Here is a 6,770-nt window from a genome sequence, read left to right as displayed (position 1 = left end):
CCTCCACCCCCACCCCCACCAGCAACCAGTCAAGCTGAGCCCTAAGCTTCCGGGAGAGATACCAGCCTGCTCCCCTGAACTCGGCCAAAGAAGGCACTCGATTCCCTGTCCTCTGCCACCCCTACCCCAGCTTCCCTAGCTCAGTTATGGCAGCTCTCTGCTCACCCAGTTACTCAGGCCAAGACCCTTGCCTTCATCTTTTCTTTCTCTCTCACCTCATGTCCTACCGGTGAGCAAAATCTGTGAGCTCTCTTTATTTTTTTTTTTATTTTTAAAGATTTTATTTATTTATTTTTAAAGATTTTATTTATTTATTTGACAGACAGAGACACAGTGAGAGAGGGAACACAAGCAGGGGGAGTGGGAGAGGGAGAAGCAGGCTTCCCGCCGAGCAGGGAGCCCCACGCGGGGCTCGATCCCAGGACCCTGGGATCATGACCTGAGCCGAAGGCTGACGCTTAACGACTGAGCCACCCAGGCGCCCCTGTGAGCTCTCCTTAAAATACATCCAGGATCCAAAACACTCCTCACGGCTTCCACAGCCACCACTCGGGGTCAAGCCACCGTCTTCTCTTCTCTAGGTCATTGCCACAGCCAGCTGACTGGTCTCTTGGCTCCCCACTCCTCTACAGACTGTTTCCCTCAGCTTTAGGCACACTGGCCTCCCTGTCTCTAGGATTCGACTAGGTGGTTCCTGTCTCAGCTCTTTGCATTTGCTCTTCCCTCTGCCTGGAACACTCTTTCCTGGATAGCCATATGACTTGTCACCTCCCTGCTTTAGGTCTTTTCTCAGCGGCACCTCCTCAAACGGGCCTTCCCTGGGCACTCTTTCTAAAATAGCAACCCCGGGGGCGCCTGGGTGGCTCAGTTGGTTAGGCGTCTGCCTTCAGCTCAGGTCATGATCTCGGGGTCCTGGGATGGAGCCCCACGTCTGGCTCCCTGCTCAGTGTGGAGTCTGCTTCTCCCTCTCCCTCTGCTCCTACCCTCCCTTGTGCTCTCTCACTCTCTCTCTCTCTCTCTCAAATAAATAAAGTAAAATAAATAAAATAGCAACCCCATCACTCTCAACATCTACCTTGCTTTATATTTCTCCATGGCACTGATCACCGCTTGTCGTATTATATTTATTATTCGTCTCCCTGGCTAGAATGCCCAGTCCATGAAGATAGGGATTTTGGTGTTTTGTTCACTTCTGTGTCCCCAGTGCCTAGTGCACTGCTAGCAGGCTGCCAATAAATATCTGCCGGCTTCTGGACGTGGGAGAGAGACGTCGAATGAGAGGCAGGCGAGAGATGGCACAGGGATGTGCCAAATGGGCTCAGAAGTGGACCACAAAATAGATTCTGCGGAATATTCCCCAAAGGAGAAAAATATATGCGTGAAAGCCAGATGGAGGGTGGTAGAGGAGAGCTCAGTAACTCATGAAAGAGGGGGTGGGCTTGGAAGGCTGGAGGTTTTTCCCTCCCTCCAGCCTTCTAGGATCATGCCATGGAGCTGACTGGCGCCTTTGGGGAGGCAGCCCAGCCTGGCGGTGAGGCCGCAGGGGCAGCGAGTGGGGCCACCCGCCTGGCAAAGGAGCGAGCCAGAGAGGACTGGTGTAGGCCTTGAGAAGTGATAGCTGTCCCCACAGTGTACAGCTGTAATTTGGGTAGGTACGACGTAAACGTCATTCCCAGGCCCTAGTTCAACCCTCATTCTTGCTCTTATTCTGCCCTTATCACCATTTCCAACTAGTGTAAACCCATGTCTTCCATGACGCTACCAGCGTGATTCCCAACAGCACGTTTCTTTTTTTTTTTTTTAAAGATTTTATTTATTTTATTTTAATTTTAAAAATATTTTTATTTATTTATTTGACAGAGAGACACAGCGAGGGAGGGAACACAAGCAGAGGGAGCGGGAGAGGGAGAAGCAGGCTTCCCACAGAGCAGGGAGCCCAATGCGGGACTCGATCCCAGGACCCCGGGATCACGACCTGAGCCGAAGGCAGACACTTAACCGACTGAGCCAGCCAGACTCCCCTCATATGGTAATTTCATGTTTGACTTCTTGAGAACTGCCAGACTGGTTTTCCTAGTGGCTGCACCAGTTTACCTCCCCACAGCAATGCATGAGGGTTCCATTTTCTCCAAATCCTTGTGGACTTTTGTTATTTTCTGTTGTTTTAAAAACCTGTTACAGCCATCCAAATAGCAAAACACTGGCAAGTCATTGTGGTTTTGATTTGAATTTCCCTAATGACTAATGATGTGGAGCATTGTTCATTTGTATATCTTCTTTGGAGAAATGCTTAATCGAGTTCTTTGCCCATTTTTAGAGTGGGTTATATGTTTTTTGTTGTTGTTGAGTTTTTCATATATTCTGGATACTAGATCCTTAACAGATATATGATTTGCAAATATTTCACCTATTCTGTGTGTTGTCTTCTCACTTTCTTGATAATGTCCTGTGCAGCACAGAAGTTTTTAATTTTGATGAAGTCCAATGTATTTATTTTTCCTTCTGTTGCTTCTGCATTTGGTGTCAGACCTAGGAATCCATTGCCAAACCCAAGTTCATGAAGATTTACCCCTGTGTTTTCTTCTAAGAGTTTTATGGTGTTGGCTCTTACATGGGTCTATGATCCATTTTGAGGTGATTTTTGTATTTGGTATGACGTAGGTGTTGTAGGTGTCCCACTTTATTCTTCTGTGCTGGAAATCCAGTTGTCCCAGTACTCTTTGTTGAAGAGACTGTTGTTTTCCCCCACGGAAATGGACTTGGCACCTTCGTCTAAAATAATTTGGCCGTAGATGCATTGGTTTATTTTTCCTCTCTCAATTCTGTTGTACTGATCTATATATGTCTATATTCAATGCCAGTAACACACTGTTTGGATTACTGTAGCTTTGTAGTAAGCTTTGAAATCAGAAAGTGTGAAGACTCCAACTTAGTTCTTTTTCAAGACCGTTTTGGCGCTTCAGGGTCCCTTGAGATTCCATATGAATTTCAAGATAGATTTTTCTATTTCTGCAAAAAAGTCATCAGAATTGCATCGGGTCTGTGGATCACTTTGGGCAGTATCAACACCGTTAGCAAAATGAAGTCTTCCAATCCATGAACACAAGTGTCTTTCCATTTCTTTGTGTCTTCTTTAATTTCTTTTAACAACGTTTTTCAGGCTTTGGTATACAAGTCTTTCCCAAGTATTTTATTCTTTTGGATGCTATTGTGAATAGAATTGTTTCCGTCATTTCCTTTTCAGATTGTTCACTGATATAGAAACACAGCTGATTTTGGTCTGTTAAACTTGTACCCTGCACTTTTGCTGAATTTGTCTATTAGCTCTAGTAGTTTTGTTTTTTTAAAAAAGATTTTATTTATTTATTTGAGAGAGAGAGAGAGGGAGAGAGCACAAGCAGGGGGAGCAGCAGAAGCAGAGGGAGAAGCAGGCTCCCCACTGACCAGGGAGCCCGATGCGGGACTCGATCCCAGGACCCTGGGATCATGACCTGAGCCGAAGGCAGATGCTTAACTGACTGAGCCACCCAGTGCCCCTGTTTGTTTGCTTTTCCATCACACACACACACACAGACACACAGACACACACACACACACTCCCATTCTCTTTCTCACCAAGTAAATGGTAAGGAGAAAGGCACTGTGGGTCAAGGGAGGAAGGCTTTAGGACTCCAACTGAGGTAAACAGAGGCTTCTCGTAGGTAGCCACTCTGGAGCAGGACCTCAGCGGGCTTGTTTCTCTTGTCCCAGCAGCTAGCGTGATCTTTTTAACACGCAAATCTGATCAGGCCACTCTAGCTTAAAACTCTCTGATGGCTCCCTTACCCGCAGGTTCTAGTCCAGCCTCCCCCGCCCGGCACAGGAGCCCCTTTATGATCTGGCTCCTGATATTTTACTTCCTTTCACTCGCTAATGCCGATCTCACCTTTTTATTATAGAAATTCAAAAACACACGAAAGCAGAGAGAATAGTGTATTCAATCTCCATGTGTCCATTAAATCAACTTCGACAATTATCAACAGTTTTCAAAGTTTGTTTTATTCCTTTCCACCCACCACTCACTGCCATACGCGCATACATTTCCCCCTTTTGGAGTATTTTTAAATAAGCCGCAGATATATTCTTTCACCTGCAAATACTCCACTGTGAATCTCTAACAGATGAGGACTTAAATAAATATATAAGTACCATGCTGTTATCGTACTTAACAAGATCATCAATAATTTCTCTTTTACAGGACTCTCTCTCTTAAAAAAATCTTTATTATTGAAATACAGTTGACATACAATGTTATATTAGTTTCAGGTGTGCAACATAGCGATTCGACGATTCTATACATTACTCAATGCTCACCATAAGAAGGGCAGTTACCATCTGCCACCGTACGATGTTATGACAATATCATTGACTCTATTCCCTAGGCTGTGCTTTTCATCTCTGTGACTTATTTTATAACTGGAAGTTTGTACCTCTTCATCCCCTTCACCTATTTCACCCATCCCCTCACCCCTTTCCCCCCGGCAACCACCAGTTTGTTCTCTGTATCTATGAGACTGTTTCTGTTTTTCCTTTGTTTGTTTGTTTAGATCCCGCATATAAGGGAGATCATATGGTATTTGCCCTTCTCTGACTTATTTCACTCAACCCAATACCCTCGAGGCCCAACCAGGTGGTGGCAAATGGCAAGATCTCATTCTTTTTTATTGCTGAGTACTGTTCCATTGTACATATATACCACATGTTTATCCATTCATCTATCAGTGGACGCTCTGGGCTGCTTCCATAGCTTGGCTATTGTGACTAATGCTACAATGAGCACAGGGGCACACGCATCTTTTCAAATTAATGTTTCTGTTTTCTTTGGGTAAATACCCAGTAGTGGAATTACTGGGTCATATAATATTTCTATTTTTAATTTTTTCGAGGAACCACCATACTGTTTTCCACACTGGCTGCACCAGTGGACATTCCCACCCACAGTGCATGAGGGTTCCCTGTTTTAAAAATATAAATATCCTCCCCAACACTTGTTATTTCTTGTCTTTTTGATACTTGCCATTTTGACTGACATGAGGTGATAGTTCATTGTGGTTTTGATTTATGAGTAATTTCTTAACATCACCTAGTCCATGTCCAAATTTCTCCTATTGTCTTTTTTAAAAGAGTTTATTTATTTGACAGAGAGCAGGAGAGACAGCGAGAGAGGGAGCACAAGCAGGGGGAGCAGCAGAAGCAGAGGGAGAAGCAGACTCCCCACTAAGCAGGGAGCCCGATGTGGGACTCCATGCCAGGACCCCGGGATCATGACCTGAGCTGAAGGCAGACGCTTAACGCCTGAGCCACCCAGGCACCCCTCTCCTGTTGTCTTAAAGATACCTTTTTACAATTGGTTTGCTCCAATACTAGCCTAATATTCTGTGTTCCAACAACACTAAAGTGCTTGTCACTTTATGTGCCGTTTCCTGGAATGCCTGCCCCCGGCGCCTAGCCTTAGATCGGCTTGAGTGTCATCACGTCTCTGTGGCCTTCATGATTGCCACAGTCTGGATCGCCTCTCTCTCCTCCATGTCGCATGATACCCAGGATAAAAGGCGCTGCTCTGTCTTAGTACATCGTTCCCCCATTCCAGAGGTGTGTATTGAGAATTACCATGGTACCATGCTGGACACTGGGGCTACAGCAATGAAACTGCCAAAGTTCCCACCCTCCCAGTGTGTGTGTGTGTAGGAATAAATTAAAAAATGAGTAAGATAATGATAAATGGTATAAAAATAATTTTTTTTTTTTTTTGGAATAGAGAGGGCAAGGCGGCTACACTAGATGAGGTGGCTGGTGTCTTTTACTGAGGTAGGGACATGTGGCTGAGAACGGAACGAGGGGGAGCCAGTCTGGGGAAGATCTGGGCATTCCAGGCAGAAGGACGGGCATGGGCAGAGACCCTGAGGTGAAGGGCCCCTGTCTTGAAAGGCTCTATTTATGTCGGTCTTTACCTCTGCATCTGTAGATCTCATCCTTTTGAGGAATCATAGAAACCTCCCTTGAGTGGGGCGTCTGGGTGGCTCAGCCCGTGAGGTTCCCGACTCTGGATTTCAGCTCAGGTCGTGGTCTCTGGGTCGTGGTCCTGGGGTGGTGGGATGGAGCCCCGTGTCGGGCTCCATAGTCAGCGCAGGGTCTGCTTGGGACGCTCTCTCTCCCTCTGCCCCTCCCCCTGCTCACGCGCGCCTGCAAGCTCTCTCTCTCTCTCAAATTAAATAAATAGAATCTTAAAAAAAAACAACCCTTGAGTGTCGAGAATCTGAAAATGAGCTATGGCTCCTCGCCCCAGAAGAATGTGCAAATGCCTAGCCACACAAATTTGCATCCTATTTCCTTATAATTCCTACAGCCAGGGAATTTCAGGAAAATTTCCTACCCAGACTGGGTTCACCTTCAGGGCAGAAACAGTGTCTACTACTGATATCGAATACGTGCTCTTCCACGTGCTTTTCCTTCATTATCTCTTTGATCCCTTGAAACCTCCCCATGCTGTAGGCACAGGTATTATCCCCATTTGATAGATGAGGAGATAAGGCTCAGAGGCGGTGAGTTACTTGGCCAATGTCACAGAGCCCGTGAGGGACGGGGAGGGGACTTAAACGCAGGCGCTCTGAAGGGGAAGGCGAGGCCAGGTGAGCTTGGGGGCCCAGCACTGAGCAGGAGGTTTGGAGACTGGTCCTGAGCAAAGGCTGGGGAGAAGGAGCTGCTGGAGCCTTCTGGGTCGGGTCTTAGAG

Source organism: Leptonychotes weddellii, chromosome X (assembly GCF_054177405.1).
Source record: "Leptonychotes weddellii isolate Sample4059 chromosome X, ASM5417740v2, whole genome shotgun sequence".
NCBI lineage: Eukaryota > Metazoa > Chordata > Mammalia > Carnivora > Phocidae > Leptonychotes > Leptonychotes weddellii.
The sequence above is the reverse complement of the archived record's forward strand: the minus strand, read 5'-3'. Positions refer to the sequence as shown.